We start from the raw sequence: 12941 nt of genomic DNA, 5'->3' as shown, positions 1-12941 counted from the left end.
TATTTTTTCAGAGAAGAAAATGACAAGCTATCTAAAAGATAAGGTGAAAAGCCAGATACTGATGAGTACTTAAAATTGTCTGTTGTCTGTGATAGAGGTGCATTTCAGATATTAAGGCATATGACTGTAGACTCCATTAACATTATATCCAGTAAGCAAAAGAGCTCTTTTTGGAAAATATATTTCTACTTATTAGTCAGAGCTCCTACCTCTTTCCCTAGGAACCTGTAAACTTGTTGAAAGTAAAAAGGTAAATTACTGAATTTTAAATAATTTAGATAGCTAAAATTTGAAGAAATGTAAAGTATTTACTGGCATATGATATCTTATTTTTTTTATTTACTGTAGTCATGTTATGGCCCCTCATATCTATACATGAATTAATTGTTGTCCAACAGTTTCAGACTGGGCCTCCCTTATTCCCTTTGGTATTGCGTGTGCTGCAGTTGGCTTTGGGGTGAAGGACCGTCGTGGATAAAAAGGTTAGTATATATATATATATTTTTTCCTTTTTCTTAATTTTTTTTTCTTTTCTCATTCTTCTTTGTTTTTTATCATCTTTTCTTTGTTTTTATCTTTTTTCTTGTTTTTTCATCTTTCTTCTTGTTTTTATCTTTTCTTCTTTGTTTTTTCTTTTCTTTTCTTTGTTTTTTATCTTTTCTTCTTTGTTTTTTTATCTTTTCGTCTTTGTTTTTTATCTTTTCTTCTTTGGTTTTTATCTTTTCTTCTTTGTTTTTTATCATCTTTTCTTCTTTGTTTTTTATCATCTTTTCCCCCCTTTTTCTCTTTTCTCATCTTTTTCTTTTCTTTTCCTTTTTCTTATTTTCCTTATTTCTTTTCTTATTTTCATGTTCTTTTCTTTTTATTCTCATCTATCTTTTACTATCTTTTCCACTTTCCTCAATTCTTCTTGCTACTTTTGTATTTTATTTTTTCTCTCTTTTTTTTGAATTTCTTTTCCTCATCTATTTTCTATATTTTTATTCTTTGCAACTTAAGCATATTTAGGGATTTCACTGTTCAGTATTAGATAATTAAATCCTCAGGTATTTTCAAATCATCATGATTTATAGATATTCCTTTTTGTAGAAGAGTGGAAATAAATAGCAAGAAGGGAGGATTATCATGGAAAGCTGAATGGATACTGAAACAAGTTTAACTCTAGTCTTCAGTGGGTCACTTTGGAGAAATTGTTATGGTGCAGCTACTTGTGATGTACAGCATTTTCCGATGATAAGGTAGAGAGAGGAAAATTGAAATTTTGATAAGAAGTTCAGAGGGGTAACAGGATTAAATAATGTGTTTTAGGTTCAATTATGTTGTTGGTATGTTTTACAAGTATGTGTATTGCAGTATTGTGAATAGGAGGTAAGGAATTGTCATATTGGAGTATTAGCAGTATATGAAGGTAGTGAAGATTTAGAAAAGGAGAAAGTGGCTTAATCAGTGACTAAGTGTCATATCTTCCAATATTTGATAACTTTATTTAGTCAAGTATTGTTTTCAGAAATGATAAAAAATTGTTGATAGTAACAGCATGTAGCTTGCTTTCTTTTTGGTTTCTTTGCCACCACTTTCACTAGTATAAACAAACTTTTAGATTACTAATCTTTGAATATTATACATATTTCCAATTTGTATTGGGTGTGTGCAATGAATATGCTCTATTACATTACCTAACTAATTTCAGATTGGTAGTCCTTGCAATCCCAGTATCAGGAAAGGAGAGTCCAAGGTTGTTGATACCGTGGACATCGAAGATCTTGGCAATAAAGCTGTCTTCTGCCGTTGCTGGCGCAGTAGCAAGGTAATGGAGAAATGCAGTCTGTTTGTCTGGGAGAGGATAGTAAGGAGAGGCTATTGGTTTTGAATAATCTTTTATCTTATTATTGTTGCTGCTGCTGATATTATCATCATCATATTCTATTATATTTTATCAATTTGGTGTTTATTTAGTCATTTGTTTATATATTAAATTATGCTTTATATGTTAGGGATACGTAAGTATTTTAAAATTGATTTTCAGATATTTGCATTCCAAGGATTTTAGGATAAGGAAAGAATATGTATTCGTGTCACATAGTGGCAAAATAGTTAGTCCATGATAAAATCATTATTAGACAAAATTTTCTATTTTGCAAGAAAGTGATTTTCTTGATAACATTTGAAAGGGTCTTTTGCAATTACCAATATTAAATAAATTCATGTACAGCAGTATAAAAGTATAAACCTCAGTAAAGAAAACTCTTCATATGAAGTAGTTTTAACAGCACAGGCTAATAAGTGTGTGTCTTAGTTTTTGCAGCTTTTTAATATGAAAGCTGCCATAAACTAGTAACTTTGGCACCAAAATGTTTTACTGAAACTCATCACATCTCTTTAGTGAATTTATAACTTGAAAAGAGTTTACCATATTATGTAATGGTAAAGAATCTTTTGTATACAGTTTGTGGTGATTCTCTTTAACATCTGTGTTTTCTGTCAGCGATCTTTCTGCAATAGCCCTCTTTTAGGATTTGTATTTATGATCATTATAAGTCATTATGGCCCAGTCAAACCCTGTAACTCAATATAGTTGGTTTGGGCAAGTATCCAGCTGATCTCGATTTTGAACAGTGCTGCCAGTTGTTGTTTAAGGATTTGTTGATTTGTGCTGATGAAGACAGGATACTTACTGTGACAGCACATGTCTTTCAAAAGTAGCAGCCCTGAGTAAATGCAATCTACTCAGACCAATGACTAAAGATACCAAAATGAGACAAGGCCATTGGAAGTGCACCTGAAGGTGCTATCATGTGGTCAGATCACCTTAAGGCTACCATGTTGAAATTGCTGTTGGCAACAACAGTGTTTTTTTTAATGTAAATTCCTATTGGCTGTGAATGGCCCCCTAAATACATGACGTATTTGACTTCTGATATACTTTGCAAGATATTTTGTATAGTGTGGTGAGGTTTTTGAAACCTCATTCACTGAGATTTTTCTGGCAGATGACATAATGAACTACAAATTGCAGTTGACAGCTAGTCTTCTAAAAGTGATTCCATGATGTTCATATAGGCAGTTCTCCAATAATTGAAGGAAAGCCCTGCAGAATAAACTGTTTTTAAAGTCCTAATACTGATTTCATGGAATATTGTAGTATCACACATGGATTTGTGAAACCAGCATTGGATGGTTTCTCTTGCGTATAGACTTCCATTATTGTCAGTGCAGTTGCCAGGCAGGACCATAACCTAGAATAGCAATTATGTCAAAACAGTGAAGGTTGGGTATGCAGACACTTCTGTAAATGGTATGAAAGTTTTTTTCATTGATTACAGTGGTATTTTATTTTAGCATTACTTCGTTCTTTAATCTGTTCACTTAGGATAGCATCTATTACTTGGTCTACAGGTGGACAGTAATGCCACCACAACCAGCCTCTTGAGCACTGGTCATCTGAGGGGCCAATTTGCTATACAGGCATTGTTAATATGTTAAGAAAGTAAATCAGATATGATTATTTTATAGAAATGACCTCTGGAATATTTGCAATAAGTCTTATTAGTTGAATTTCCAGGCATTTTGTCATGTTTTGTGCTGTATGGATTATGCTACTCAGTGGCTGGAAGCTTGTGTTTGCTACCATGTGGTCTCAAATCACCCAGAAACTGAGTCTGCTACCCTCATGCTTTATAGGTTGGGGATGTCAGATATCACATATAACTGACTTCTGCATAGTCATGGGAAGCACACCCAGTGCTTGGTGCATGCATCAAGCCATGACATTCAGGTGTCACAAAACATGCATCCTGTCCCCAAAGGATTAAATAGAAAAAAACAAACAAACAGCCTATTGACAAAAAAGGGATATAAAGTTTATTTGTGGAATGAGTGTAGTAATTGAAAGTATCCTTTTTTAAAAGGATAGGAAAATGACCTGAAAAAGCTCATTCATCCCACCAACCTACCCACAATCATAAAATATTACATGTAGAATAATATTGACATCTCATTTGTGTTTTCTCAAGACTAGGAAAGATTGAAGTAGATCTTCAGTGCAGAATTAGACTATGAAGGTTTGAATTGCCACTATAAGGAATGTGAAGAAAACTTATTGGTCACTGATGTGATAGACCATAACTTTCCTTAAGAGTAAATAATATTTTAACCCTTTTTGTAGAATTTTTAGTAATCTTGTATGAAAGTTTTATTCTTGTCATATATAATTATATATAATATTATATATATATATATATAATATATATATATATATTATATATATATAATATATTATATAATGTCAGTTAGACAGTAAGTCCATTGCTGGTCTTCTTAGATATTTACAAAGTATCATGGATGTACAGTTTTAATGCATTTAGCAAGTGGTTCATGTAATTAAATTTAAGTAAAAATTAATAGGTGTGCACAGAAGTATGAACCATTATTTTTAGACCTTTCACACTAATGTTTTTCTCTTATTTTCTTATTTTTGTATTTTTTTATGAAATTGTGAAATGTTAGATAGTTAACCCACTTCTAGTCATACAGTGTTGTCATTGCTATGCATTTGATGTTGTAATTTGTGCCACACAGTTGAATGGTGAGACTGAATGTATGTAGAACTTTTTTCCCAGGCTCTTTGTTTATAAAAGTGTTCTTTGTTGTATAGAATAAAATCCGCTAAAGGGTGGTCTCCTGCAGCACATCTTTTGTCAATGAGTGTGAGCAGATATTTTAAGTTGCCTAAGCATGTCAAGCATAAGGATGAAGGCATAGTTACTGATATTTTGGTTTCCTCTTTCATGGTCTTGCTATGCTGTATCATGTGAAATTCTGGGCCTCTTTGCCTTGAGCTGAAGTGAAAATTGCTTTTACGCTTTTATGTGGAAATGCTGTGGTATCAAGGATGGCTTTTGTGTGGAACTCTCATGGTGTAATGATAAGTCTTTATTTGCCTTTCAGTATTTTAATGGGTATCTGATATTAATCCAAGATGCTAGTTATTATTTCAGTGGTGTTAGTGCTGATGATTACTGAGGATTCTTAAGCTTTTAGCATTTTTTTTTTCCCCCAAGGATTTAGTTTCATTGTTACACCTGAATTTTGAGTCCTGCATCGTCATATTTATTTCATTAAGTTTTGTAGAGCTGGCTATAAGGACCTAGATTTTATTTATCGGTAGAATGAAATATTACTTAAAGTGAGGTTTACTGGTAGCCATTTTAATTCTCATAAAGACAAAGTTACAGTTTTCTTTGCAATAAATTTTCTAACAAATTTTGTTCTTTCAGTTCCCATATTGTGACGGCACCCACAATGGACATAATGTTGCCTGTGGGGACAATGTAGGACCCCTCATCGTTAAGAAGAAGGATTAAAGGAGCAAATAGAAGTCTATAGTGAGCACATTAGAACCATCTCCCTGGCACAGTGAGCTATAAAGACATAGCAGCCTGTAGTGATTATAATCTATTACAATACAGTATACTATAATACCCACCTATGTGTCTCAGACAAAATGTAGTGAAATGTACGTATCTGATTACGATTGCAATGATTTGAAAACTGCACGTTTTATTTAATGTAAATTTTAAAAACATTAGTAAATGAGTTTGAATTGTGTGCCAGGTTATACCTAGTACAAAAATGTGCTTGTCTTGATTTTCTTTTGTTAAGTCTTCTATTTTTTTTTTTTTTTTTTTTTTTTTTTCCACCCTCTCCCCCCCAAAAAAAAAGAGGGTAAACTTTTAATAAATTACACTTGTGTTTGAGACTGTTTTGTTGAATGATAAGCAAGGAATGTATTAAACAAGGCTGTGAAGACGAGATATAATATGTATAATTGTTTGCAGGTTCTTTGTAAATACAAGGTCAAGTTTGTCAGTGCTATACCTCAGTTTAGATTTGATCAATATTTAATTCAATAATATAAATAACTAAAGCTATTGTTGTAAATGCCAAAAAGTGAACTTTGAATGAATAACATGCATGATTTTATAAAAGACTTTAAATCTGCATATTTTCCTTTTATTGTTCATTTTAGGAAGGTACTATTTCTATTATATTTCTGTTGAAACATACAGGAAAGAAAAGAAAATATAAAGTTATTTGTCAATAAATCCCACATGACAAAATTAATGTTTGGGCATTTCATTCCCATCCCCCATTAACTAAGTTTACCTAGTTTTTACTTAATTGCTTTTTATTTGTCTGTTGTTGTCGTGGGGGGCTCAGGAGATGGAGGCTGTTGAGGATCTCCCCAACCTTGGGCCTCAGCCTTTGCCTTAACCATTATTCATGGTCTTTTCTTCCCCCCTTTTCATATTCCTTCCTTTCCCCCAACCCTTCTCCTGTCCATCTAAGATGTGATATCAGTGTTGAAAAGATGAAAAGTTAGCTTTGGGTCAGCCCTGAGGGGTGAACCATTCTCTTCCCCCACATATTTTCAGGCTTACCACCCCCCCAATCCTTTGCCCGTTGTTGTCGTGGGGGGGCTTAGGAGGCGGATTCTGGGACCCAATGATGTGGAACTCCCCAACCTTTGGGGACTCAGCCCTCGACTCAACTAATTTTGCATGGTCTTTTTTTTTTTCCCTTTCCCCACTTTTCGTTTCTGTCCCTTCACCAAACCCTTCTGCTATCCACCTCCTAAGGTGTGAGAGCGTGCTAAAAGGGATGAAAGGCTGACTTTGTGCCAGTCCTAAAACGGCCTGGGGGAGCCATGGGCACGGTATTCCCTGATTTAGTTACCTAGGCCCTTACCCTCAAGGGGACCTGAGGGGTGGACTGTTTTTATCCCCAACATAACCCAGGCTTACCATGGCCAGTAATGAAAACATATCCCCATTATTAGGGCAAATGAGGCTTGCCCCTTTATCAAATAGCCCCAACGATGTAAAACCCACCCGATTCCCTGTTTCCCAGGCTCTCCTTTGACCACGGCTCCGAACACTGCAATAACTACCCCTCATCAATGCCTACTAGTACAGTAGCCAACAATCCCCCTTAAGGAACTTTTTCCACTCTTCCAGCATGCTCAACTTCAACACCTCTATCCCCACAACCTCCAACATCAACCACCCCATCCTCCCTTATTAATACCTTACAGCCTTATTGCCCACCTCTCCATAACACTACCTCCCTCAACACTACTCCATCTTCGTCACGCCCCCGCCCTTCTACTACCCAAATCTCTACAACAATCTTGAATACCCTCTTTAGCGCAGCCAAATGGGACTCGATTTTTTTCGTGATCCCTCCCACAGCTCCCTACTCTGACAACACCTTCTCTTCCAACAATGTCTCCAAAAACAAGTAGGTAAAGTCTTTCCGTAAGTCGACCCGACCGCTCCGTCTTGTCACAGTAACATCTGAAAACCAAGCTATAGTATTAACAAAACTAACTGACCTATATGGTAACCCCATCCTTGCAGAACCCCATCCAACCCTCAATACTTGCACCGGAACAGTTTCAATCTCCCCAGTAAATTGCCCAGTCTATGACAAAGATCGGTCAGACGTGATGGAGACCTACTTGCCTGTCTCACAGACTATGATGCAACATCAGTACAATGCTACTCCATTCCCCCCAGAGGTCATCGAAAGAAACCCACTAACATAGCCAAAATTACCTTCCGTAGACATGACCTTCCCTTTAACGTTTACATAGAAGGAGAATCCCTCCCTGTTCGTCCATACCAACCCCCTCCACGTCAGTGCCAAAATTGTTGGCGTCTAGGACACCCAGCCAAACATTGCCGTTCCACAGCCAGATGCCCACTATGTGCCAACCTGGCCATACCCGATCTAACTGCTCTGCACAATCACGCACATGTGCCAACTGTGGCGGCCCCCATAATGTATTTTATAGGGGCTGTCCCACCTACAAGTTTGAGTTTGAGGTAGCAACTCTCAGATTCAAACTTGGACTCACATTACGTGAAGCCAGACAGGAAGCACGTCGACGTGGTTTCTCTCTTACTCCATACTCCAGTAATACTGCTCATTCTACCAATTCTCCTAAACCCACCCCCTACATCTAACTCCCCCTCTTTCTACCTCCTACCTTCCCCAGTCAAACTCTTTTGCCATCCTAAACCCAGACACTCCAATCTCTACTACAGATACTCCAATCACCACTACAACCCCAACACCTTCCCCTCTCCCTCCTCGCACTACCCGTAACAGACAGAACAAACGTTCCACCCCCCTGTCCCCTACCACACAAACACCTCCACCTTCCTTTGCCCTACGCTTGAGACACCAATCCTCTCTTCCCCCCGTCACAAGAAATCCTTTATCCCCAAAACCCCAACCAACTCCTCAGAAGAACTATGAAATATTCAAGATTACTTATGAAAACGACAACTCAACCCCAAATCTCACAACTCCTGCTCCTTTCACACTCCAAGTAACTGCTGATATCCATCCTCCTCCTAACGATATCCCCCCTACACCCTATCCTCCTACCCCACTCCCAACACAGCCCATCCCCCGACCCCAACCCCAAAACAAGTAGGTAAAGTCTCTTTCCGTAGCCGACCCGACCGCTCCCGTCTTGTCACAGTAACATCCGAAAACCAAGCTATAGCATTAACAAACTAACTGACATATGGTAACCCCATCCTTGCGAACCCCATCCAACCCTCAATACTTTCACCGGAAACAGTTTCAATCCCCAGCAAATTGCCCAATCTATGACAAAGATTGGTCAGATTGTGGGAAGACCTACTTGCCTGTCTCACAGACTATGATGCAACATCAGGACAATGCTACTCCATTCCCCCCAGAAGTCATCGAAAGAAACCCACTAACATAGCTAAAATTACCTTCTGTAGACATGACCTTCCCTTTAACGTATACATAGGAGGAGAATCCCTCCTGTTCGTCCATACCAACCTCCTCCACGTCAGTGCCAAAATTGTTGGCGTCTAGGACACTCAGCCAAACATTGCCGTTCCACAGCCAGATGTCCTCTATGTGGCCAACCTGGCCATACCCAGACAAACTGCTCTGCACAATCACGCACATGTGCCAACTGTGGCGGCCCCCATAATGCATTTTATAGGGGCTGTCCCACTACAAATTTGAGTCTGTGGTAGCATCTCTCAGTTTCAAACTTGGACTCACAATACGTGAAGCCAGACAGGAAGCATGTCGACGTGGTTTCTCCTTTCTCCTTACTCCAGTAATTCTGCTCATTCTATCAATTCTCCTAAACCCACCCCCCCTACATCTAACTCCCCCTCTTCTACTACAGATACTCCAATCACCACTACAACCCCAAACACCTTCCCCTATCCCTCCTCGCACTACCCGTAACAGACAGAACAAACGTTCCACACCCCTCTTCCCCTACCACACAATCACTTCCACCTTCCTTTGCCCCTACGCTTGAGACACCAATCTTCTCTTCCCCCCCTCACAAGAAATCCTTTATCCCCCAAAACTCCCCAACCAATTCCTCAGAAGAAACTATTGAAAATATTCAAGATTACTTAATGAAAACTGACACTCAACTCCAAATCTACAAACTCCTGCTCCTTCCACACTCCAAGTAACTGCTGATATCCATCCTCCTCCTAACGATATCCCCCCTACACCCTATCCTCCTAACCCCTCCCAACACAGCCCATACCCCCCCGAACACCACATTAACCCTCCCACATCCCACCATCCCTCTATCCCTTCCACTCCCTCCTGGATACACATGTGAACCCCTATGTCACAAGTATCCCCTTCCACAGACCCTCCATCTCCTAATACCCCTCCTAATAGAACACCAACTCCCAAAACTCTCCCATCTCTGACCTCTCAGTCCTTATCCCACCTCTAGCTGCTTCCCCTCAAAATCTCCAACACGTACTACAATCTATATCAGTAAGTATAACTATCCTTCATTGGAATATTCCGGGTTTCTGCTCCCACATACCTGACCTTCGTCATATCCTTTCCTCTTATAACCCATCTATTGTATGCCTTCAAGAGACCTTTCTTACACATCCTGCAATACCAATCCCCAATTATCATTTTGTCCCTTCCCCACATTCCTTTATGTCTCGTCCAGACTTACCTCTGCTTTCCCCACCTATCCTCCTTCACCGACCTCCAACCTATCAGACATCCTTACAGAATCCACACTTTCTGTTTCAAAACTATTCTCTTTCCTCAAACGCATACATATCGTTCATCTAATCTAACTCCTTACCACACCCGACCCTAACCCCTTTCACTCACCAATTCCTTTGCCCAGACAACTAATCAATAACTCACCACCCTTGCCCTAACATTAACTATAGTGCTACATGACCATTAACCATCTTCTACAGCATTATTGTCCACCACTCCACAGTGCTAACTCTCTCAACACTGCTCCCTCCTCCACAAGTCAGTCCTCCTACTATCCCCACCTCTACAAACATCTTAAATATTCTGTTTAGCTCAGCCAAATGGGATTGATTTTTCGTTCTCTTCCACAACTCTCCACTCTCCTCTTCCAGCAATGATTCCTAAAACAATAGCCATAGTTTCCTTCTGCAGCTGCCTCATTCATTCCCACCTCGTCATAGTTATATTCAAAACCCCAAGCTAAATCATTATCAGCCCTGACAGACATCATTGGCAAACACATTCCTGCCCAACCACAACCCTCATACTTGTACTGGAACTGTCTGGCAAAAATTGTCAGAATGTCGTGAAGACTTACTTGTCTGGCTCATGGACTATGATGCAGTATCAGTACAACTCAGCACCATTCCCCATAAGGCTGTCGTAAGACCCCCACCAATATTGCCAAGATTACATTACGTAGACATAACCTCCCTATAATGTTTACATTGGCAGAGAATCCCTCCCTGTCCGACTATATCAACCACTATGTTAATATTTGAATTGTTGCCGTCTAGGCACCTTCCTCGGCCTGATGCCCTCTATGTGCCCAACATGGTCATAATCAATCAGATTCAGCAGTCATGCACGAGTGCCAATTTTAGTGGATCCCATAATGTATTTTTAGGGCTATCCTACCTACAAGTTGAGTCTGAAGTGGCAATTCTCAGATTCAAACTTGGTGGCACTTTATGTGAAGCCAGACAGGAAGCACATCGATGAGGTTTGTCTTTCATTCCCTACTCCAATAATTCCTTCTCTCTGCTCTGCCCCTTTCTTCCCAAGATGTTTCTACATCTCCCCCCAGCATCTCTTCCTCTTCTAACTTCTACCCCCTTCCTCTCCCAGTCAAATTCTTTTGCATTCTCAATCCAGTTCACCCCCGATTCCACCACTAATCCAGACACTCCAATCACTACTTTCCCGCTACCTACCCCTCTTCTCTCCCAATCCTTGCTTCTTCTTGTGAGTGTGTGTGTGTGTGGGGGGGGCTTAGGAGACAGGGACTGAGAGCCAAAGTAGAGGATCACCCTTATCTTGGTCCTCAGCCCTTGCCTTAACTAATTTCCCTTTTCGGTTTCTTCATCCCCTTCTGTTCATTTATCCTAATCTTTAAACTTTACTTTTGCCATTTTCACCACAATACTTTATCATAATACTCCCTACTCCCTAAACTACTTCCCCATCTAACAACCTTTACCTTATGCCATACCTCATCGGCTCCCCCTCTCTACCCTTTCACTATCATACTACCCTTTAGTACTGTTCAGCCTGTAACTTTACCCTGATCATTAGCCCTTTTTGCTACTCTACTTACCGTAGTACCATATGACCTTTGATATCATATAGCACTTCCTTACGCGAGGGCTTTGCCCCCTACCTCATCCACCATCACTATATTCTGAATATGCTACTAATGATCTTAGATGTTGACGTGGCAGAAAATTTTCAGTAAATAAAATAATACCCCTCTTCCTCCTCGTGCACTACCATATTATCTACCCCATCTTCTCCCTTCACCCCCAAAACATCTGTCCCTCTTCACTCTCTCCATAAGAAAACCTTTTTTCAGACCTCCCTAACCAGCTCCACTGCAGAAACTCTTGAAGATATTCAGAACTATCTAATGATCCAAGATAACATGCCTACACTTCATCCATCATCCAATCTCTCTACTCCCATTCTTTCTACATCTCCCCCAGCATCTCTTCCTCTTCTGACTTGTACCGCTCCCTCTCCCAGTCAATTTTTTTTGCCATTCTCAATCCAATTCACCCCCAATTCCAAGTAACTGCCCTTCCTTCCCCATTATCCCTTCTGCTTCCTCCTGGATCACATGTGACCCTTTGTCTCAACAGCCTGCTTCCCTGGATTATCTTCCTTCTGACATTTTTTCTGAAACTCTGATCGAATTGCCCTTAAACCCCTTTCTTCATTGCAAATCCCTACCTTGCCTTACGGACATCCTTGCGAAATCCACACACATTTTTCTTTGACTACTTTGATCTAATATTGTTAATCCCTAACTTCCTGAACTGCTATACGACTTCTGACGTGTAGCACATTTAATCATCAATGCAACCCCTCTCTTTATCCTTTTCACTGTTACTCTTTTCTATAGTGCCACATGAGGTATGATATGTCTGGCACATTTATTTTGCTTTGTAAGCCTTAACCCTCAACTCTATAGCCCCTTGCCCTCTTATTCCATAATGTCTCCAAAAACAAGTAGGCAAAGTTACTTTCCGCAGCCATTTGATCGTTACACCTTGTCACAGTTACATCTGGTCCCAAGCTCTATCATGACTGGCCTTACTGGCAAACCTATTCCTGTCCAGCCACACTCCTTCCTTAGTACTTGTACTGGAACTGCTTTCCATCTCCCCAGCTGTTGCCCTGTCTATGGCAAGAACTGGTCAGACTGTGAAAATGACCTACTTGCCTGCCTCATTAACTATGATTCAGTATTCCCCCCAGAGGCGGACAAAAGTCATACGCCAACCTTGCCCAGATTATCTTCTGCAGATATGACCCCCCCAATGAAGTTTATTTTGGTGGGGGAAGCTCCC

General features: G+C 39.6%; 1 long non-coding RNA gene across 1 annotated transcript; it reads left to right on the top strand.

Annotated features, from left to right (window-relative positions):
- Nucleotides 1–449: 449 nt before the first annotated feature.
- LOC119570458 lies at nucleotides 450–5485 on the top strand. Its single transcript, XR_005228424.1, has 3 exons — nucleotides 450–482; nucleotides 1691–1807; nucleotides 5277–5485. It is a non-coding gene; the product is annotated as an uncharacterized LOC119570458 (long non-coding RNA).
- Nucleotides 5486–12941: the final 7456 nt, after the last annotated feature.

The sequence above is a fragment of the Penaeus monodon genome, unplaced genomic scaffold, assembly GCF_015228065.2.
Source record: "Penaeus monodon isolate SGIC_2016 unplaced genomic scaffold, NSTDA_Pmon_1 PmonScaffold_2764, whole genome shotgun sequence".
Classification (NCBI taxonomy): Eukaryota; Metazoa; Arthropoda; class Malacostraca; order Decapoda; family Penaeidae; genus Penaeus; species Penaeus monodon.
This window is presented reverse-complemented; position numbering and strand designations above follow the sequence as displayed.